This window comes from Lepeophtheirus salmonis, chromosome 1 (genome assembly GCF_016086655.4).
Source record: "Lepeophtheirus salmonis chromosome 1, UVic_Lsal_1.4, whole genome shotgun sequence".
In the NCBI taxonomy this organism is placed as follows: domain Eukaryota; kingdom Metazoa; phylum Arthropoda; class Copepoda; order Siphonostomatoida; family Caligidae; genus Lepeophtheirus; species Lepeophtheirus salmonis.
This window is the reverse complement of record NC_052131.2, coordinates 44023967-44049135: the sequence shown is the minus strand read 5'-3', so window position 1 is coordinate 44049135 and position 25169 is coordinate 44023967.

The following is a 25169-nucleotide window of genomic DNA, read 5'->3' as shown; positions in this document are numbered from 1 at the left end:
CATGAATCGAAAAGGATGCTTTTGTGAGAATGAATCCCTGACCTCCTGTATGTATATCTATTGTACACCCATGATCAAAATGAGCATAAAAGGCTATTTTTTCTTCAACTTGAGATGTCCCCCCCCCCCTCCTACATTTTTTAATAGGTGTAGTGGGTTGAATGGACATATATTATTTGTATTTTTGTAGTCTTTTTGGGTCACTCAAGTTCAAATGAGTCAAACAATCATAGCTTAGCAATATATTGTCCCACTGAGAGCATATTAGTTGCAAAATATAACTTGGATTATGGAATTCAAAAGTCCTGGTATAATCAAGGACAATTGTCTCAAGAGGTGAGATAAAAGAAAAACAAGCTTAGCTGCATGACTGATTATTACTACATATATCTAGAATTCCATGGCAGGGCTTCTAAACACTATTTACTTCATTCCTTTCTATCACCATTCCCTTTTAGAATAGTGCTGCGCAGGACCAGTTTTACTGTAAATGCGCAAATATGGTTCTTGTTCTTTTTAAATTTGAATTAAATTTCTATTTTTTTTTTTACAGGAATTTAATTTTTATTTTCAAGTGCATGGCTGGGTCAAATGATCCCAGTGCCCTCTGAAACCAGACCTGATGGTATGCCAGCTCCCTCTTGTGGTAAGTGGAGCAACATAGTTTATTCAGTTTGCTCATAATGGTGGTTTTTGGGGATCTTGATATTATTTTCTCAAGTACCACACACTCTGTAAAGTATGGGAACCACTGTTTCAGAATCACTATGATCTGCAATAGTTATATTTTAGTTACAAACTTAACTAATGAAGCAACAGAAGAAATTAATCAAACGCCAAAAATCAAGGACAAAAAGTTAAGTAGGGATATCCAGTATTTATTTATTGTAAAATACATATACTTTTTTTAAAAAGGGATTCTGAACCTTCCTTACTCTGTAAGTCCCATCATCATTTCTCAGAAAGTCATCCACTCTTTCCTTTCTAAGAATATTATAATTGCACAACTCACCACTGTGATTATAACTAGTTGTGATTACAATAGTACACCCGCTGATGTTCTAAAATTCACCCCTATAGATAACTCCAAATCTTATTGTTATTATTTTTTTACATTTTTTTACAATTGAATCAGAGTTTCTGCTGGAGAAAAAAACAATCACTGTCACAGAAGCAGTTTACTTGTAACTTAAACATTTATCAGATAAATACCTATGTAAAATTGTAGTAGAATTGTTAGTCAAACTTCTTTTATAGAAATAATAAGTAATCTATTTATTAAATGTGAATGTCTGTGTGTATGTTTGTCTTTCAATCATGGCTAATGGATGGATTTTCTTGAAATTTTTCATTTAAGTTCTTAAAGCTCCATTAAAGGTTCTGCTAATTTTTTTATTGTTTCAGGGCATGGTGCCTTTAAAGTAACATACTATTATCCCTTCATGTATAGAACCTGAGGGGCAGGGCGGGGTGTATTTTAGGATATTAGGAGGATCCAAGGTGCTGAGGGAAGGGACTCCGGAAAAATGTAACTTGCCTCGCACCCAGCGGTTGAAGCTCAAGTCTTGGTGGCAATCCAAATAAGTAGAAGATGATGAATTGAACACGTGTTTCATAATAAAATTTGATTGCAGGTAAATCTGTCCAGCAACAGTTGAATTTTTTAGAAATTGAGGATTCTTCTTATTTCATACACCATTTGGCAGACTGTATTTATTGGCATTTATTGTTATTTACTAAGAAGAAATTTGTTATATTAAATAACTTTAAATTATTGTTTAAAGATAATTTTTTCCCCAAATTTTATGACTAGTATGGCTTAAAACACGTGGAATCATTTTTGATAGGAGGAGTCGTAAGTTTAGGTGCTTGACCACCGTTATTCAAGTGTTAAAATACTTTAGAATAGATTCATAACTTGTTTGAGTGGAACCATTAAGTAGACGTTATTTTCAGGATCCTCTATATAATTTTGTGTGAGTAAATTATTTTGCTGGCCCTCCCTCATCCATCATCATGATTGGAGCCTCAGAAGTATTCAACAATGTATGTAGCTCCCCCAAACCCATTAATTTTCAAATAAAACCACTCAAAAGTGTGACTCTAATATGGTATTTGAGCTGTAATTGAAAAAAATATATATATATATTCGTTCACTACCTTTCAATTAACCTCAATTGAAACGGCCTCCTCCCTTTCTTCTCAAATTATAGCTATAATAAGTAGCGAAAAGAACAATCATTATAGCAATTGAAAATTGCCATCCTTCTCCCAATTTTATTATTGGTACACGTTTTTATAAGAATTTTATTTGAGTATTTCTACAATAATAATAATACTATGTTTTGTAGACACTTGTATGTACCTATGTAGTTAGTAAATCTTTTTATTTTTAGGGAAAACAAGATAAATTGTCTTTTCGTATTTTATTTTTTATATTTTTTTTACATTTTTTGTAAGAAGCAGTAGTAGTAAGTGGATTGGGGGATATGTTGGTGTAGTAGTTTTAAAAATGAAAAAAAAAAAAAAAAGTGGCCGACGTAAAAGGAGTAAATAATAAAAACACAAATAATAAAGCGTAATTGTGTTTTCCATGTACATGTACCGGGTGTCCAAACGGGGACGGAAGGGTTTTTAACATTTACCATACTACATACCATTATGTTTTTTGAGAAAAACAAAACAAAGAAGGGATGTTTTTTAATATTAGATTGCAGGGATTTACATTTTGCACTACTTGGGACGAGAATAGTGCAATAATGAAATATTCAATGGATGATCCATATGCTAATGGTATAATTTTTGATTATTTGATCAAAAATGACTTAAATTTAGGTATTCTGTGGCCCATTATAACATTCAAATGCTCCTCATCAATGTTTAATAACCATATAATTTTAATAATATGAAAATGAAATAGTTGGTAATAAAGAAAGATGAATGTTGAAAATAAAGAATTCATTTTAAGACGAAGAATTTGCTCCTTGTACACAGAATATATATTATATCTACGAAAGTTTGGCTTCAAATTGATATATAGTTCCATATATAAAGTGTATTTTAGAGTGAGAAGGAATTACAAATAAACAGACCCGTGACTACGACTATAGTAATTGCTAGCTATGCTAATTCCGTGCATTTTGAGCATGTTAAAAAAAAGAAACAGAAAATCAATAAGGTAACCCTGACAATTTGAAAAATGTTTAAGGAGAAAGTAGCTGAGCTGTCATGAAGTTTCATTAGATCAGTTGCAAGGTGCTTCAAGGGGCCGAAGGAAATAAACAGGGTCAATCCCAAGAATTAATCTGATGTCGATCCTCAATTATAAGTCCTCAACAAATTCTCAAAGTTACTCTCTGTCTTATATGAGTACACAAAAATGTTCAATCCTGTTTTGAATATCAATCATTGAATGTAGTAGTAAAGGAAGTTAACTAGTTAACAGGATAAGAAAATAAATTTCTCAGATTACCAATTCCAAAAACAAACAAAAAAAGAATACGAAAATCAACATGGTAACCCTGATCATTTGAAGAATGGTTTGAAAGAGAGCAGCTTAACTGTATTAACGTTTCACTAGATCAGCTACAAGCAGCTGTAATGAAGGGAAGGGGAAGAAGGAAACATGGAGACAAGGACATTCGCTTGAATTACCCAATTCTACTCTGAGTACAACCGAGACTTAGAATTATAGCTCTGCATCAAATCCACAATCAAATAGGGAATGTTTTTTATTACATCGATAATATCGGTGAATGTTTGAGTTCAATGTGGCCAAGATCAGATGATTTATAGTCTCATAAATAAAATGCATTTTAAAGAGAAAGGGAATTGAATATACGCATGTCTGTTACTATAGACTATCAAATCTTGCTGTCAAAGTTGTCGAAAATACAGCGTCAACATAATGACTCATAGCTAGGCCCAATAATAATAATAAATTCTAGCCACACTCCCCTTATTTTAAGCTTAAGATATTTTGTCTCTTTGAGACTGGACTGATAAATATGATTAGGACTGCACTGGGAAGACTGCTGCTGCCTTTGGAGGTTTAAAAAAAAAAACTCCCATGATCAATGACATTTCGAAATTCATACAAACCCAGTACAGTGTCCACGTTATTCATTCCATGATGTCCTACATAAATCAAAGCATGAAAGAGGTTGCGCAATTTTTTGGAAACTAAAAATATTTTACATTCCTTTTGTAGGTATCGTTATCCTCATTATAATTCAGCTGTACATATATATATGTACCAGGTAACTATAGGATTAAGCATTTCATACGATTTAATCCTCCATTTTGGTATACATATGTTAGTAATGCAAACAGAAAAGAAAAAAAACCACACGAGGAATAAAAAGTGTAAAGAAATAAAAACATATTTTTTTAAACACTCAAAGAATAGTATTTTTTTTTATAATTCCAGGAAATGTGCGTTTTTTAAATTATTTCTTATTAACAAAAAGACAAAAAAAAGGTAAATAATTTAATATAATTTAAAAAATCGGAATAAAGAGAACAATTTTCCTTGTAACTTGTTATAAATTCACACATAATTTGATGTGTAATATGTGTTTCCTTGTGTACTATGTCACATAGATGAAGGTGAAGATGAGATCTGAAGGAGTCTCACTTGTTAGTTCTGTCGTACTCTGTTGATTGTTTGCTGAGGGGAAGAAGAAGAAGAAGGTGCCTGCCTAATTAAGACACATCAGTTCTTAGTATTGTTTTTATTTTGCTCTATCCATCCAAAAAAGAAAAAGAAAAAAAGAGGTGAACCTTCTCTATATTTGTGTTCCTCATTATCCAAATAGTCACACAGATATATCTACACCAAACATACATAGGTAGAAACATAAACATTCGTACACACACACAAAAGATCTTGATTTCAGATAATGAATAAACTTATTAAAAAATAAAATATAAAAATAGGGGAAAAACCCTCATATCTTAATATATGTAGTGTAAAAAAATAGAATTCCATTTCTACTCCTACTGCTAATAAGAATAATTATAATTTACAAGTAGTATTTCTTTGGAGGCCACTGGAGAAAGAGAGAGATTAATTATAAATTAGAGATTGTTTCTATACAATGTTGTTTTTATTATAAAGGGTGGTTCATCTAGACCAGTGGTTCTCAAATGGGGTATTTAAGATTTTGAAAGAAAATTTTACGAGTGGTACATAACTGAGGGCGCCTGAAGGGGTTGGGTTGGAAGGGTAGTAGCTCCCAAATTAAGAAATAATTGAAATTTTATTTCGAAAAATTTTATAATTGAAAATTTTTGGAGAAAAATTTAATTTTTTTGGGTACAGTTGTGGATTTTAATTCTTTTTTACCAAAAAATCGATTTTTTTGAGAGTTGATATGGATTAATGATTTTTTTATAAACAGCTGTAAATTAAACGTTTGCAAGTCGAGAAATAAAAGTATAATGCTTCTGTTACTTTATTTCTTAACCAATTTTTTTTAAATTTTCTCAAAAATCACTATTATAGCATAAATTTGACATTCAATCAATAAAATTGCCCTTAACTAGGACCAACGTCCCTGGAAACTTCTCATTACCTTTTTGACCGTCCCACTTAGTAAAGTCTGGAATACTCTTGTCATACAAGATCTCAGTTCACTGAAAACCTATTCAATATTGCCCCGGACAAATAGTATAAAGGGTTCAACTCCTGGGAGTTAGGAGGCCAAGAACTCGGGGGGACACGGAGGATGTAAGAATTTAGAGTCACTCGCTATTTGTAATAACTTCCTTTTTTATAATGCCCTTCAATGCAGTATTCTAAAGCTTTATTGTAAATTTTTTGTGAAAAGTGAGTTTCCCATCGAAAATAAATATTGACAAACAATGGTTAGACAGAATATTATATAACAAAATATTAATTGCAATTTAGCTCTTGAGTTTTTATTGGTGCGATTTATGAAAATAGGCTCATTGCTTTCATTGATAATATAAAGAAAGATTTTTTCAAATCTTTTTTATAATTTTAAATTTGCCAAATTATTTGAATTCGAATAACTCTACAGTTAATGATGCTAGAGAGCTAAAATTGGTACCATCAAGATCTACTGTCATACAAACATACTAAATTAGTATAATTAATACAAATCGTGTAATTGAAATAGGATTTGTTCTAGGAAGCCCAACCTTTTAAAAAACTTTGCAAAATCGCCAATAACTAATTATTTAAAAACAGTTTATAATAAGATATGTTGCCATTTAAATTATGTGGCAGTTTTTTTATAAAACAGCCACCCTGCTAAAAACTCTTAATGAAAACTTATTTTCAGAGACACCAAAAAATGAAAAAAACAACGGGTAATAAAAACTTCAAAGTTCAGTGTATTCAAAATAGGGAACATGACCTATCTGATATGATTTTAAAAAACTAGAACACACGTTTACTAACATTATAAAACAAAAGTTAAACTTTTATGATTTATTAAACTTCTTTTATTGCCTTTTGGAAAAAGACAACTATGTTGCCGCACCCTGAAAATTTACTTAAATATCTTTCTGTATTATAAGTCCTAAACGGTAAACTGTTTTAGAATTACACGTAGTATGGCCGATATGTTAACTTGTTACACAAACTATGATGTTTTGAACTTTGTCGTCGAACTATAATGGACAAGGGGTCATTGGACCCCACGTTTTTTGACTAAATTTCATAGGTATATAATAAATTTGTAAGGTTGTGTAGTATGAGACCATCATTATAAAATTTGGCCTCCACAATTGCAAATAAGTTGCCGGCAAGGATCAATTTTTATTAAATAATACTTGAATAAAAATCTAATTGAACGACCAATATATTTCAAGATGATTACATGCTTAAAGAGATTTACTATTAAACAATACTATCCATTAATTAAATAATCAATACCCTCATTAATAATAAAATATATAATTATATGAACAAAGACTCCACAAGGAGTTTTTTTATAAACAAAACTCAACTCCCTTCAGGATTTAAGTTATATAATTCTTCGATGCTGAAGTTGGAGATTGTGTAATAAAGCAGAAAGCGATACCATGTTTAGGCATATAGCTGATAGTTTTATTAGATAACTAAGACATCATTTCAAAAAATCTACTTCATGTCAAAGAATTAGAGTTATAATGGGTTGAAATTAATAGGTAGCAAAAATTGCAATCCATTGGCTTTATTTTTGACTACTAATTTGGTTCCAGACAGATTAAATAAAAATAGTATAATTGGATACAAATGTGTAATTCTTGAAAATTTAACACTAATAGTTAATTTATTGTCTACTCAATGTGAATATAAAATTATGTACTAATTATATATTTTTAATATAACGTATAATAGATGTAGATTCATATATTTTCGATAGACGTTAAAGGTCTTTGTCAGTCCTATTATGACAGCCATATTCGCAGGAGTGAAAGCTCTGTAAGGGAATTAGGAGGTTTGTCTCCAAACTTCAAATATCACGTCGTAATTATATACCTATATATCGATCTTAGGAATATAATTTTGAGGACTCTCTAAGAATATCAGTGCTTTTAGTCAGTGTTGTACTTGTATAAAAATATTTTATAAGTTACTAATATGTACATAATATTAGGGTTTCATGCATAATTTAGATTGATAGGATTGTAAATCCTAAGCCTTTTTAGCGTGCCAATTTGTTAGGTAATTGGTAACATGCCCAGTTTTTGTCGTTCTCTTAAGCTGTTACCAATATTCTTTAATTTTTAAAGTGGTAAAATTTAAGTAATGTGAACATATGCTCATTAATGACAATGAATAAGCCTGATGATTTGTTGCCGAGATATAAGTGTAAGTCCCTGTTGGATTCAGAGTAGAATTGAGGATCGACAAGGGCGTAATTACTGCCTCATTATGTCCTTGCTTGATACCAGGGCTGTGGAGTCAGTACATACAAATGCTCGATTCCAAATCCAGTATTTTGAATGTCACCTACTCAGGCTCCAACACATGATTTTTAATTACATATGTTATAGGCTATATAAGTACTAATGAGTCATTTGACTATAAATATAGATTTGATTTTAGCCACTTGTAAATATTAGTTAATTGTAGTAAATAATTGTGTCAGGATAAATAACAATATTTGGAATTTAATATATTTAACAAGATGAACAACAAATGAAATGGATCACAAGCCTTCTATTAACAATACATTCATAAGTTTCTGAACATAATTGATGCACTCCTAACTGAGGAATAACGATAAAAACAACATCTTACCGTAACGATACACTTTACACTGCATATTGACTATTCACTATGCTAAGTAATGAACTAGCATGGCTAATGGCTATGCTCTACGCAACATAATACCGGGCCGTTGGAAAGTCTTGGAACATATTGAACGTTGAGCAATTATCTAAACTTAGCTGCTTTAAAAGAAATTTTAAAGATTTTTTTTTTGTTGCAACTTGATTATTACTCATTAGAGTAATAATCAAGTTGATTTTCGAATTAGACACCATCAGCATTAATCACACGCTCCACGCCATCCCGGAACACTATGCAAACGTTGAAAGCAATATTCAGCTTTTTTGATTACTTTGTGGTCTTGCCAACCTAGGGAAGCACTTTTGTTTCCAAATCATCAATTGCTAATCCAACGGGGAACCAAATAGGCTTCATTTTCTTACCTTCTGATAAAACAATGCCAAGCATCATTACTAAGGCCGGATGTTTGGTGGTGGTTCACAGAGGTTGCAGTTAACTTCTCCCAAACATACAATCTAATCATGCTGACTATTGGACAAGGGATTCACTGTAAATGTCCTTTCGTCCGAGAAGAACAAAATTCAGGTTCCGTGAACCCCAAGGTCATTGTAAAGCTTTTTTCACCCATCAAATAGTAGTAGTTGTTGTTGTTGAGTAAGAAAAAGTTGTTCAATATTTCGGATAAACCTGCCGCCAGCTTTTTTTTTTTTACAACATTGGATACCGTGGAACAGCTCATCGACCACTTCCTCGACCATTCCGTCATCGTCATCTTCGGACTTTTCAAAAAAGTTTTTCTTCGTTTCAGGCTTTAATTTGATCTGCTTTCTGCTTCTATGACGATTACTGATGTCTTTACCGTTGTTTACCTTAATCCTGATCCTCAAGATGGTGGTTGTGCAGGCATTAAGTGTCTGCACAGTATCAGAATTGCTAAATCTGGTGCGGACTAAACGGGCCACTTCTTCCCTTTTTTGCTCCATTTTCTTTAATATTTATCCTGGAGACTTGATAAATAAGATGTTCCAAAGGTAAAAAATCAGTTGTTCTTCTTTAAACGTAACTTTTCCGTAACATTAACAAAAATCTCTCAAAACGCAATGATAAATATTCATGGATTAACAAATAAGCATAGTATCAGGTGAAAGCAGTTAATTTCCCATAGAGTTGACCCCCCCCCCCCATACGTTCTCCAATTAGAATGAGATGATTAGTGTCACATAAACTTCATCAATCTACGAGTATTTTCCAATATGAATAATCAATTCAGTCGAATGATAATTAATTGATAACAGACGTCTTCCATTATAATTTCTGTAATGTTTGTATATTATTTAAAGTACAACAACTGTAAAGATTGAAATACATTCCCACAACATACTACTGTGTTGTGTTTATATAACGATCATTAATGAATATTATTAATAATAAATATTTTTCTACAAAAGAACACCTATTAATTTACATATACGGTATACCTAAATAGTATATAAACAGCACGTATTTATCATTTTAAATTAGATTAAAATATACCATTGCATACCTATATGCAATAAATTTAATACCATTTTAGGCGAAATGTCCGTTCAGCAAATTTTCCTTCGTCAAAAATGTATTCTGCCAAAAGTCACCTCACGACTTTATTGTATTACGCAACTTTTCCTTTAAAAAAAATGTCATCAGTTCTAGTAGTTAGCCCATTTGTTCCAGCAATGGATTCTTTTTTAGAACACTGATTAAGAGTAGATATAGGACGGGTATTAGGCTAGAATTTGAAATGCCTGGCTACTGTATAAGTAAATTTGTATTATTCAAAAGATTTGAGACACAAACTGGCTATGGTTACTCGAACCTTTACGGATTCTGAAAAAAGATTCAAGAAATTAACGGATCATAAAAAGCTTATAGTAATGTTTAAAAAAGATAAGAAGGGTATTGTACAGGGATACTAAGTACTTGGCTACAGTATAGGTAAATTTGCATTATCCAAGACACGAACTGGCTTCGGGTATTCGAACTTATACGGGATCTAAAAAAGGTTTGAGGGATTATCCAGATATTCAAAAGCTTCAAATATTGTTTAATACTTGATCTTAGATTTAAAATATCTTTATAGAATGAAGCAACTCTTAATCTTGATCAGTGCTTGGAGCGACATGTATATTGACAGTTGTATTACGTGGTCATTTCAATAACGGATAATTAAGTTCTATTAATAATCATGTTGGGTTATTATCTAATTCAGTATCTGTATTCTGAACTCATGTAACCGTAATCCTATTCCAATAATATTTAGGTCCTAAATTCGCGTAAAATGCTCATCAAATTCGAAAGAAGTGTACATCTAATTTAGGATGTGGATCCGAAAGTTTAGGTACCTAAAATTAACTCATATGTCTACGTCTAAAGATCTGAACCTTTTCGGATCTGAGAAATGTGAATCCGTCCTATCTTAAATTAAGAGAGAGAAAAAAAGAAAAACATCGATAGCTAACGATAAAATAAGTCGTATATTTTTGTATTGGCGAGTTTACACCATGTTCAAAAGGGAATGAATGAAAAACAAGCTAAACTTCATGCATGATTATTCCATGTGATAAGAATTCCAGGGTACAATATACTTTCCTCAATCATAAATAAATTTAATGTACTTTTATCTTGTCCAACATTTACAGAACGAATAAAGTTGTTTGGGGATGCTTTTGGTCTTTTTCAGGGTGGGGGTACCCCAGCCCCTCCACATGTGGACATAAAGTTTTAGCGGAGGGACGATTTTATTCAAAAAAAAGTTCTTGTGGGGGGTGTCAACATCATTGTATTTGTTGTGTACTAATTGAGGTCTGATATAAATTAGAATATTAATTTGTTTTGTCAACAGAGGAACTTTGTCTATTTAATTCATGACTGCTCAGTAAATTGGATTAATAAACCCAGGTACGTAGCTTATGAGATTATTTACTTATAAATAAAAGCAAATTTTTTTACTCACATTTTAACATACGTGGTAAATTTTGTATGAGGGATCCAAAACCCTTGTAGAATAGAATTATTGAGCACAAACGGAATACATATGTTTGGGGATGAGATGTTGTTAAGCCTAGTAGCTGTTGTTCTATTAGTTTAGAGCAGGTATTATACAAATAGGTACATAAATAGTAGTAGTGTAAAACAAACATAAATAAATAAAACGTTTTTCAATAAAGTAGAATGCCTTGAGGCGGTTTTTTTTTTTGTTATTATTATTTTATTTTTTTGTACAAATATGCATTCATCATTGGATCCAAATAAGTCTTTGATTTAGCCCTCCGATTGTTGTATATACAATACATATGTGATAATTAGAAAGGTTTTCTCATTTCCCGGGAAACAAATGTTAAAATTACGGGATACCATTATCTTATATGTTAATAAAGCAAAGCTTGTCTGTGCGTATATTTGTATTATGTACAGGCATCTTAAGTGTATCTTAAAAATGAGTTGATGACTCATTTTTAACAAAGAGCACGTCTAGCTACAGGGTGGCCCATCTAGCGGTTGCATTTTGAACTACCACTTTTTTGTCGTCTGACAGCTGTAGTAACATTCTCATTGTGCCTAGTATTTTGTAAAAGATCTCCGATTTACGAAATAGTTAAGTTTACGCTCGAAGAAAATTGGAAAATACTGAAGACTTACTTCCAAAATGGAGAGTCTTCCAACGAAACTGCAAGAAAATTACGTCGGTCGAAATAAAGCGCCTTCCAGGCAGTTTGTGGATAAATTTGTGAAGCTTGTGCGCAAAACTGGTTCGTTAATGGATAAAACAACGCGTTCCCGTGTTCGTCCAGTGCGCTCAATCGAAAACATTGCTGCTGTTGCCGAAAGAGAAAAAAACGAGCAAGGAGCTGCTGTTACGGTGAATGGTGAGCTCTATCGAGCCATGTTGGAAGATTTTTTGTTTCCCCAAATGGAAAAGGAAGACATTGGCGACATTTGGTTCCAACAAGATGGCGCTACGTGCCACACAGCCAACGTTACAGTGGGTCTTCGACAATCGCATCATAAGTCAAAACGGCAACGTCAACTGGCCACCTCGTAGCTGCGATTTGACTCCGTTGGACTATTTTTTGTGGGGAACCATCAAGGATAAATGTTATGCTAACTATCCAATACGATTGACGATTTAAAACACGAAATGGGAGTCGTCATTGCAGCTATTGAAGCTCACACAATCGAAAATGTATTGAAAAATGGAGTCGAAAGAATGGGATACTGTAAGGCCAGCCACGGCGGCCATATGAATAAAGTGGTATTCCATCATTAACCCGAATGTTGAGGCTTTCAAATAAAAAAAATTATTCCAAAATATCCATCTGTCTTTTTTTTATAGTGATATCCAAAGGAAAAAGTTTTGTGGGTCACTCTTTAAAACTCATTCTAAAAAAGGAAAAAAATGTAAGTACATTCTCAAAAATTATGAATGTGACTTTAGATTAGGTTTAGCAACGAGTTCGTAGCTAAAGTTCAGGAAGGGATTACTTTACTAAACTACTAGAAGTACAAGCCCCATATGATATGTATATTCCTTTACTAGGGTAATAAGTCATCATCCATGTTACTCTATTTGGTCCATTCCTCTCAAATCCAAAGTTATAATAGAACTTCATAACTCACAAAAGGAGCTAAATTTACTCTGGCTCTTCACGTCATTAAAAAAAAAATCCTCAGACTGTTGTTCTTTCATTCTTGAGGAGAGAACATCTATGTATTGAGTAACTACGTGTGGGTGTACCGATGGATACTGATGATCTCTTGGCAGTTATCTTCTATATTACTGAAGCACAGTTTGTCTGTTGATCAACACCTCACAACCACGGAAAATAATAAATACAGTGCAAATAAATTATTTGCTCTTGTGAGTATTTTTAATAAAACAAACATTTTTGACTTCAGTGGGAGTTATGTCCTATTGAAGTTTGAGGATGTAAAAGGCTAAAATTTGAGGGACTCCCAGATAGGCCCTCATGCTCGCATAAGTCTAATAATTTAAGACGTAGTGTTCTTTTGTTGGAATAAACATTCGGACCTAAAGTTATCAATGTCAGTGATGACCATGCCACAAATTTCTAAATTTTTAACATTACCATAGTGCAGGTTGTTTTTTAGGGTAATAGGTAACTTCGAATAAAACATATTCGTATAAGGACAATTCGTATAAAACATTTTCATATAAAGCCATTTGGTATAAATTTATTAGAAAATAAGGCAAAGACTTTATGAATTCTCATTTTATACCCTAATGTTTGGGTTGTTTTCGAGTACTGCCGATACTTAAGTAAACTAAGAGTCCCTTACAATCCCCCAATTGTACTTTGAATGTTAGGGGTGTTTTCGAGTACCACTGGGTCCCAAAACGGGATGCCACCCACTGCCGATAGTTAAGTAAATAATAAGAACCCTTCACAATACCCCTCAATTGTACCCTGAATGTTGGGAGTGTTTTTGGGTACTGCCGGTTCCCAAAACGGGATGCAACACACCACTGATACTTGAAGATGAAAGTTTCCACATAAATTTATACAAAATGTTTTATACGAATTGTCCTTATACAAATATGTTTTATACGAAGTTACTCTACACCGTTTTTTAGGGCCTTGCAGCTTTTTCAATGTCGTAACCAGATCCAAGCAGCAACATAAAAACTTGAATAGTAGGTAATGAAAAAGCCTAATTTTTGATGGAGCCGGGGGTCGTATCATTTTGATCAAAGTACCTCAGGCTGCACATATCCCTAGAATCGTAAATATTTTAAACAGAGTGATTCTGCAATATGTATTTAACGTTTAATTTTAATATGAATGAAGTAAATTTACATTATGATATAATCAAACTCAGGATTTCCCTTAGGTGTAAAGTCCCAGGAAAAAGAGATACCGGGATAGACACTCTAGTAATTACATATGGATATTAGTCAAGGTTAATAGAAATACAAGGTTAGCCCATCATGTAATCGGACTTGCTAGAATTTTCAATCTGAAGTATTGTACACTCTTCTGGGCAAGACATGCATATTTTGACAAAACACGCAACTACTCATAGTCTATGACGTCACTATTCCTAAAATTTTCAATTTAATGTATCTTAGCGACTTCTGGGAAAGAAAAACCCGCAACCACTCATCTACTATGACCTCAATATTAAAAGCGTGGTGGAAGTCGTACACGCATTATGGAATAACGTTATGGTATTTCTATTAACTTTGGATGTTTGTATAATAATTGTCAATCACTTCAAATACTCAACATAAACAACAACTGATCCTCACAATTTGACATAACAAAAATATAATGAAAATTTGTCAAAAAGTTTTCCTTACATGAAAAACAAAAGGATTAAACTAACATAAATTTATATGTAATGTGACATACTTTATATATAATATATATATTTCCTCCTTTGTAACACAAAAATAACCTATGTATTTTGTTATCAGCTGTCGATTGACTCGTCTCACTTGATACGTCATGGTTATTTCATAATGTATTCCTTTTGAAAAAAAGAAACGAAATAATAAATTGTTTTATAATTCTGCTCCGTTTCCAAAAGGACAGGAATACAATTTATCTGTAATACTATAATACGGTATCGAATAAAATACTATTTAGGATTTTAAAAATTATTCAATATTTATATGGAATTTATTTTAAAAATTATGAATTAATAATATGACAATGACAGTCAGGGATAACTTATGTAATAAAAAGCATTTGGTATGATTGACTTATTTGGCTAACTATAAGATGATTTTGGACCTTTTTTATCTTTCTATTTGGAGGAAAGAATGCGCGACACAATCTTTGGCAAATACGTGGTATCCTTCAATCATGAAAACAGCTGATTTTATGTATTTAAAAACTCACAAAGAGTATTTCAAAGGATTTAGGATTTGTATTTTCATATTAATTCATACCATAAATCAAGGACCTTGGCTTAGAATTAGTTTAATTTTATAATTAAACTTTAAGCTATTGTCAATTCAATACTTTGATAAAAAAGAAACTTTTATTTTCTAGTTTCAATTTAATTTTCAATTATGTATTTGTACATATGTCCATAAAATGTTAGTTTGGTTTTGACAAATAAAAAGGTTAGTCATCTTTCGGTGTCTTCAGCGATTTCATAAAATAGTGTTTTTTTTTTACAAATAGTAAATTTTGAAGAATAAACAAACTTTCACTTGTTTTTTTTTTTTTTTAATATTTTCCCCTGAAACAAACTATTCCTAGACGTCAATTTTTTTATCTGTCAAAAAACAAACTAACAATGCAAATGTTGTTTGCAACAGGTTTAATAAAATAAATTTGAGAATCGAATGAGGATTGAATTCAGAATTAGAATAAAACTTTTTCTTTTTGATCAGACCTCGTATGTATACCAACTAAAAGTCTCTAAATAATGACCTACAGTTGGCAACTGTTTTCTCAGTCGAAATTGCGAGTTGATCAAAAAAGCTCGTTCGTGTAAATGACCTACAAATTTGATCACGTGATTAACACACATATAAGGAGTTCAACTCTAGCATGTGTCTTTTATAATCTTTTGACTGCCAATACATATATGTCAGGTATTTATAATTTTTCTAAAGTATATAGAAATAAAATAATCTATATAATATATACTACTGGATGTAATATAATTTTTCAAAGAGTCAATAAAACAAAATGGGTTGTAAAACTTTTTTTAAGGGGTTGAAATTTGACATGTAAATTATTAAAAAATATGTATACATCTATTAAAATATTATATAGCTAATTAACAAAACCTTTTTGTCTATTCCGAAAGAAGACCTTCAATCAGAGGCGTCTGCAGGGGCTATCTTTAATTAAGCCCCTCTTTTTTAATTTTTTTCCAAAAAATTAAATTTTTCAATTTTTTTTTACAATTTTTTTTTTCTGTGTATAGCTATGAACTTCTCCAAAAAATTTAATACTTGAAATTGAATTAGTCTAATTTTTTTTTCCAAAAATGTATTTCTTTGTGAACAGCTTTAAATTTTTGAAACTTTTGCCTTGAAAGTTTGGCATAAAAAGGCACCAAATAAATATATGTAGAAATGAAAACGACTTTTAAATTTTCTAATTTATGACTCTTTACCCTGTAGATATTTAAACTGTTTTAGACATCAAATTAACGCAAAGAGTTGTAATTTGATGATAAAATTAATTGATTATTTAATATCTAGTAGATATCTAATAAACATTGTGTACTCATCAAAACTTTTCAGACTGTATATAAAATGAACTTTGTAGATATTTTGAATCACTCCCTGAATTAATTTAATATTATATTATATATATAGCCCTGTTATATATACATTATACAGAACTATGTATTTGACTGTCTTTTTATCAAAATGCAATGCAAACTCACGAACTATTATTTTTATTATGCTATGGGTATGTAGTATATTTAAAATAAAATATGTATATATAATAATCATGGTAGACGTAAACTTACACAAAATTTTAATTCAATTATGGCCATTATTTATTTTTATTTTAAGACTTGTTAATAATAGTAGTACCTACATTAACTCTGTCCGCGTTCAGAAATACCTAAAATACCTATAGTAGTAACATCACTTCAAAGTGGGAAAAATCTTATTGTAAAGTGATATTATTACATAGCTACTTAGTTTTAAAAGTAAACCTTGTATCATCACAATCTGTAATAATCACCTTGCAACTCTGTTTTGATTAGACTGGCTCTTAAAATGTAGGCTCTATAAATGTTCCTTCGTGGTTATAAATCAAAGAAATATGTAGTTGGAAGCATGTTGATCAATGTTAATTGGTTGGAAATCGCTCTTTTTTTTTGTTTTCATTTATAGAAAAAATAAGATTTCTCCTGAAATGAGTCAATAAAAGTCCAATTATAGCATTTTTGAATAAACAACTATTTTCGATAAATATTCATTACTTCAAAAGTCAATTTCAAAACTCCTTCGATAAAGAATTATTCTTTAAAAAATGACCAATAAATTATTTATGTAGCCACATAACGCGCACCTTTTGTGTCCTTCATGTATAAATTGAGATCTGAACTTTTTTTGAAGCGGGGTTCAAAGTTTTGAGTGCATATTTATATGGAATATATCCCTGAGCATAGTATAATGCTCTGGCACGGCTAAATAGTATTTTTCTCTGTGGAGTACCGCCCAAAAATCGGAGATAATACTAAGCAGAGCCATTTTAAGAACCATTCTAATGTACATATTATATTGTATATACACACAATAATCGTTCGATTCTTCACGGATTTTACACGGTGGATTAACACCTTCTTCATTTATGAGGTGTACAAGATATAGGTATGTATTTATACTAAATACATTTATATAGTAGTCTGGTAAAAAGGAGTAGAAAATTGTTTTCATTTTTTGTTAAATAAACAAATTTTGAGTAGTTATTATTAAATAGGGGTTCATCATACCCTGTGTCTTGAATATATAGGGAACTCTTTTTCCAATACTTATATACAGGGCCTTGCAGATAAATTCGGACTGAATTTAACTGCTTCTATATCAACAAAGGTTGCAAGTTGAAAAAAGTGTAATGATTCTATTTATTCTTTATTTTATTAAAAATATTGCTAATCAATGTGATTTCCATTTTTGGCAACCGATTCTTGGTCTGAAAATCTTGTACGCTTCAACAACTTCTGCGGGATAGGTAATAAAGGTCTTTAAGGCTTTGATGCTGTTGTGGCTGGTAGCAAAAACCTTTCTCTATAACTTCCACTGTAAGTAGAAGTTCAAGGGGTTAATATCAAAGGAATTGGGGGAGGTTTTATTACTCCAAAAAGGGATTTTATTGGTATTAAGAAGGCCTTGAGTCTTCTTAGCCATGTGCGTAGAAGTAGAGTCTTGCTAAAACACAAACTGGGTTCCATTGGCCTCCTTGATCATCCAGGGAATGACAATAGTCTTCAAAACTTCACAGTATTATCTGACTTGAACCATTTCTTCGAGTTAAAGAACAACTGGAGCATCACTGATCCGTTGCTCCCCAGAACACCCAAGGTCATAATGGATGCCGGAAACTTGGTTTTGAAGACGTGAGGAATCCTTTTGACCTTTCCTCCTCCTTCCAGCCCTTGTATACCCGGTAAACAGTATACTCAGGGTAGCCAGTCGCCTTCATTATTGTAAAAAAAAAAAAGTCGTTCCCCGTTTCAGCAAGTCACATAATTGTTGACCTTCTTCCCTGCTCCATCGTTACTTATTGTCTGATCACATTCAGAACAGACTCATTCAAAATATAATAATATAACCCCTCTAATGGTACATTTAAAATATATGTACATGCTCTCTTTATTGATGTGGATGCAGTAGAGGTAGTCCCAATTTATCTGCAAGACCTTCTAGTCAGGAATGGGTAAATTCTTTATTCCTTAAGGTCCAGTAACCATATCTAACAATAATTACAAGCATTTCAAATCCTAGGGGGAGGAAGTGCCGTAACTAGGATTTTTTTTTAGTAAAAGGGCTTTATTTTATTATTTACGCAATAAAATAATTTATAACAACTCTAAGGTCCAGAGGCACATTTAAAAATAAACAATTGTTAACCACAAAAATTTCAGATTTGGGGTCATAATTCTACAATTTTTGTAGAGTAAAATTTAATTTTGATTTATCAATATAGATATATATTGTTTCACCTAGGGGGAGCACTAGTGTAGTTTTGCCCCGACACGTTTCCTAATGCTTCTCCTTTGTTATGGTAGTGATTTCTTATCTATTACTATAATACCTACATTATGACTTGGGCACATAGTGTTGGAGGTTTTTAGATATAACAAGGCGTTTCTTTACTCACATAAACACTGTATTATGTAATCAGCTGTCAAATGTTCCGCTACTTTTTCCCTTATCAATGATCTGAACGTTGTTCATTGGTGCAACTCGAGTTATCTCTGGTTAATTAACTATAAACATTTCCCTCCAATGATTGAATAATATTTTCATAGTTAAGAAGAGTTGTTGTCAAAGGATTTTGGGCATTTTTGAGTTTTTTTTAGTGGAAAGGTTGGAAGATATAATTAATAAAGGAACGACGCTATACATATTTTTTTTATTTAAAGAATGAATAAAATAAACGTTTTGACGAAATATTACGTACCTACTACATAACTTTACATATATATGATTCCCAAGGAAGTTGAACGGAGGTTATGCATTTGCATTTTTTGGTTTCTCTGCTGGTGACCAAGATTAAGGCAAAGGACCAAAGGCGTCCGCATGAATATATATATATATAAATATTTTTTTTTTTGGGGAGGGGATTTAGAAAAAATCTAAAAAATACAATTTTTAGAAAAAAATTTCAACCAATAAATTTTTCATAAAAAAGATATTGAGAAATTAAATTTTTTGAAAAAAAAATTCGAATATTAATTTTTTGGGGGGAAAATTTCAAAAACCTAAAGCTATTTAAAAAAAATTTGAAAAAACAAATACTTTCAAATATTACATTTTCTAGTAAGAATAAAAAAATCCTTAATGGGCTTCCTTAGTGGGCTACTGATATAGACATCAAATTGCAACTTATTATGGACAACAAATTGCAAATTGTTATTATCATAAGTAAGTTTGGAATGAAATTCATATTATTAAAAACTAAGCATGGATTCTTTTGCACTCTGTGGCACACAATACAAATACGAGTATCCCACATAATAAAATATGAATGCAATGGATATTAAATTTCTTCAACACCACATATTTTTGACTTTAACATAAATAATAAAGGATTTTTCATATATGAAAACGACCATCGGTGGAGGTTTTTGCTCTATTGAGTGCTGCCCATTCCAGCTTCAGAGGCATCCCCTCCACACAATTCAAGAATTTTGGTTTAATATATATATGTATTTTTTGGTAAGGATGAATGAAATATTTTTATTTAAGGATTTATTTCCTTAAAAAGGTAATTTGGCCAAACTTAGGCAGCAGAGCAAAAAATGTCATATTTGATATTTTTTTCCGGGACTAGCTATGGCTTTTTGAAATTTCTTTCCAAAAATCTAATTTCATTGAATAGCTATAGGTTTGTGAGATTTATTACGAATAATTTTTTGTTTGTGAAAAGATGTAGATTTTTTAAATATTTTTTAAACAATTCAATATTTCAACTTTTTTTTTCAAAAATTGTATATTTGGAAGTATTTTTTTCTTTTTTTTTTTTTACTATAGATTTTTGTGATTTTTTCCGTAAATCACTTTTAGAAATAATTGAAATTTGTACCAAAAATGTAATATTTGAAATTTAATTTTGGAAATCTTTTTCCAAAAAGTTTAATTTTTTGTAAACAGCTCTAGAATTTTGAATTCAGACGCCCCTGAGCTTTTAATATTTTGACCAACAAGTCTCTTTCTCTATCTACCTAATATTTCATTTTTTTTAACTTATACACCGTCTACAAACTACTTGAAATAAAAAAGAGGAGAACAGATTCTTTTAAATATCAATCAACACTCTCGTTTTTCATTCCCTATATCTGGAATTTTTATTTTTTATATTTTTTTTGCCTTTTCATCTTCATGATATGAAGAACAGATATTTGATATGAGTTATCAAAATAAGTATATATTATGTATATAAAGATGTAGAACAAAATAGCTATAATGTAGCATAATAATTCACCTCCAAAGACGTTGAAAGTCTGTCTCTCAGTCTGCCTGCATAAAGGGCAATCCCTTGTGTTGAAAGGGGCTGAACCTTGAATTCCTGATAAATTGACTGATGATATGAATTTGGAATTTGGGTTGAATTCCCTCAATATTATTCCGTAGGATGCTTAAATCATATCAAGCCTCAAACATGTCAGAAATATAAACATTAAAAAAATAAGTAGAAAATAAGTGAAAAATGGTTTTTTATAAATTTTCTTTATTTTTTAAAATTGTCATAAAATAATTTATAGGAATAGTGAAGCATATACGAACAAAGTTCAAGATCCTATTTCAAAAAATCGTCCGGTATGGTAGCTCATTACTCTTCAACAGAAGCTTTAAGGGAGTTGGCACAGGCTCTACTTACCACAATGTCCCAGATTCCATCATATAGGGGTATTTTTAATGGGTGCTACAAGCTTTCATCGTTTGGGAGGCTTCGCCCCAAAAATTATCAACACCGCAATACACTTATATATTATAAAAAATAAGGGGGCTTCAAGCCCACTGCCCCCAAACAGGGATTCAGGAGTGGCTATATAACTTTATTTATAAATAATCTTCAAAATTATGTAGGAATAAAACAATAATGTTTCTAAGTTACCGATGACGGATGAGCATAGGACCACAATAAGGGTAGGCCTTACCCTTTGAACGATAATAACAGTGAGAAGTTTAGTGATAGAGTCGCATTCAATATATGGCGTCACTGTTATGAAACTTTTGAAGTTAATCACATCGAGCTTCTTAAAATAAACAAAGATACAATATAGTTTTCTTTCAACGGATTTCATTAAATTTTATGAGTTGACTCTTGTATGATTTAAAGAAATTGACTTCATTTATTATGAACTCAAAAAACGGTATGCCATATGACCTCATTTTTATATTAAATTATATCAATCAAGTACTTCAATTCAAATCATTGTAATATGCATAGTTAAAGTAATATTTCTTTCTTTATGATACTATCTACATAATAAATCCTCCCACATCAATTGCTCAGTTGGCAATAAGAAAAATACAGAAGGCTAGTTATTAATATGTTGTTTTTTTTTTTAAATTTTCCTCTTCTTTTTGTCAATCGAGGTTGCGAGTGGATAAGACCGATCGATAGGTATGTGTAACTATATGTGATGCATTATTTTGCATCTCTTGCTGAGTTTTCAAAACAAATTATGACGTCACAAAAAATACTTTGTTTCTCAATCATTACTCGTGTGTATGTTATATGTATATAAGTACTCATATCAAAGGTAACTATTAGAAAATTCCCTTCAATAATGATTAATATATGCCAAATACTTGAAAAAAACAAGTATTTTTCAATAAATAAATATAGGATAACTTTTTTTAAATTTTACACTTGTTTTATAAGGTAATTCTGGCAAATTTTTACATTCAGGTTCCGGGTACGAGTCTACAGATACCGGGTATTATCTACCTAATTTTTACATTTATGTATATACTGTAATGTTTTCATAACTAACCACTCGAATCCATTAAACTATCCAACCAAATCATGTGTTTTTGTGCATAGATATATAAATATCCAGAGTTTATTAACATTTCATTCCATCTATGGTCAAACTTTTTCTGTATATAACTCAGATTCTTTAGACACATTCCCAACAGTTTATTTTAAGCTTAGTAATTAAAATAATGGTAAAATGTGTGATTATCCTAACTTTAAAAGATTCCAAAACCATTCCTTGTCAATCATTCAAGAAAGTATAAAGGTAATTCTATTTATAGCTGAAAGTCTGAATTTTAATAAAAATCAAATTGATTCTCGGTCGCTCATTTGGAAGGAAATATGGGTTTAATATGGAGGACCTTTAATTTCCGAAGTCAGATGAATTAATGGGGTATGAACTAACTAAAAACAAATAGCTATTAGTAATAAACTACAACTAAGTAAACAAGCTACTAATAAACAAAAACAATTATTATTTTTCATTTTGTTTTGAGGTCATAGCCGCAAGATGGTGCCACAGTTCTCGGCTATCTAATCAAAGTATAAATAATTAAACAACTCGGCATTGATGTTCTCAATTGATGCACCTAATTTTTACAATCCATCTGACTGATAATAGGAGAGGGGAAAAGTCTTGCAAAACACATCTTTTTTTTTTACTAATTAATTTACTACTTAATTATAATTTATTTTATAATTTTAACCTTCTCTATCTACTGTATCCGCAGGTCCTTTGGATCCCTCAAGTTTCTGAATACTCTTTCTCATCGTCCGTCAGCGTCAACCTTGTACCACTTTGTTAAAATTTCGATATGATTAGGAAGATGGAATTATTTTTATATTGCTCCATTCATCTTCAAGTAGGCGGCTAAATGATAATTATCCTATCACCTTATAATTAAACAATTACAATGTATTTTACAGAAGAAGAAAACAATGATGCAACATCTTTTCATCCATTTATCGACAATGGCGGAACATTTGGTACTCCAGCCTTTAAAATGTCACTTGATACATATTAATACATATAAATAAAATAAACACGTAATTACTCCCAAAACCCTCAGGTAACTCCTCCTCATCCCACAACACTTTCACATTACTTCTGAAAATCGGTCAAAAACAGGAATTCTTTTAATGTTGGTCTTAATTGATTTTTTGTAACCAATCTGGACCAATTTCCAGTCGCTGCTAGAAAAGTCAATATACATTTCGTATGCAGATTGACTTCAAGATATTTCCTACATCAGATGGATTATTTGTAGTATTAAAAATGTACACTTATTCCTAGGTTAATAGAAATGCAAGGTTAGACCATCATGTAATCGGGCCTGCTAGAATTTTCAATCTGATGCATTCTACCAACTGCTGGGTAAGACAGGCAGTTTTTGACAAAACATGCAACCACTCATAGACGATGACGTCACTATTGTTAGAATTTTCAATTTAATATATCATACCGACTGCTGGGCAAGAAAAACAGATTTTGTAAAAATACGCAACCACTCATTTACTATGACGTCAATATTAAAAGCGTGGTGGTAGTTAAACATCAGTCGTACACGCGTAATGGTATAACTTAGTATTTCTATTAACCTTGCACTTATACCGAATCAGTCTAATTCTATCTGACCAATAGGGAAAAATAATTTGAAATTCTAGATCGACAATTTAAAATGTATCAAATTTATTTTCTAAAAACGTCGGTTTTTTCATTTTTGTATGGAGCGATCGAGACCAATTCTTTTTGTGTAGATCGAATTTTTATTCAAGACTGCAAACTTGGACGGAACTAGCTCCGTCTTGCAAAAGTTATGACGCTTCTAGAGCGGTCAATGATTTTGAAAACGAAACCACTTAACAATAATGAGGGATGAACAAGCTAAGGAACATGGTTGGTGTTGTTTTAAAAAAATGGAACATACTGAGAAAAAATTTCACAGGTCCCTCTGCGTGGAACATACACCTATATTTTATAATAAATAATATTATCGTTCAGGAAGTGATCTTTATAGAGATAATATACATAGAGTGATGATACGTAGCAATAGCAAAGATAATTTTTTGACATCACGACAGCAAACGAGAGAAAACAGATAGTTGACCAAAACAATGGAAAACATAGATATAAGCTACTACCATTTTAAATTAATTTATACTTAATTGTAAAAACTATCAGATTTAAGGGGAAAAAATATGTCTTTCAATCTATTAATGAGCATGTCTTTGATTCATCTCCGGAATCAAACTTTATATTCACACTTATAACATATATTTCAAAATGTTATGATGCCGGCATAAAAGATATCTTTTGCATTGGGAAAACGTGAAAGTGGGAGGATTGAAGGGACCAAAGTTCGGAACATACTCACAAATTTTAATAATTATTGATTCTTAAATTAAATTATAGTAAATAATCTCCCAAATCCATTATTAATATTTTGAAAGGCTAAATATAATTTTATTTAATTTTAAAATTTGGAATAAATATTAATATACCTCATAAAATGATCTGTTTAAAAATAATTTATTAACCTATTGATCTCTCTAAATTCATATAATTATGGTAATAAATTATAATTATTACAATGAACATTTAAAGAAATAAAAATCTCTGAAGCACCCTCCATGTTTTTAACATACGTATTTATTACAATTCGAATATTTTGGTCAACTATTTCATCTTTTTAGACGGCATCAACTACTTTTTCAGATCATCTCTCTATGTA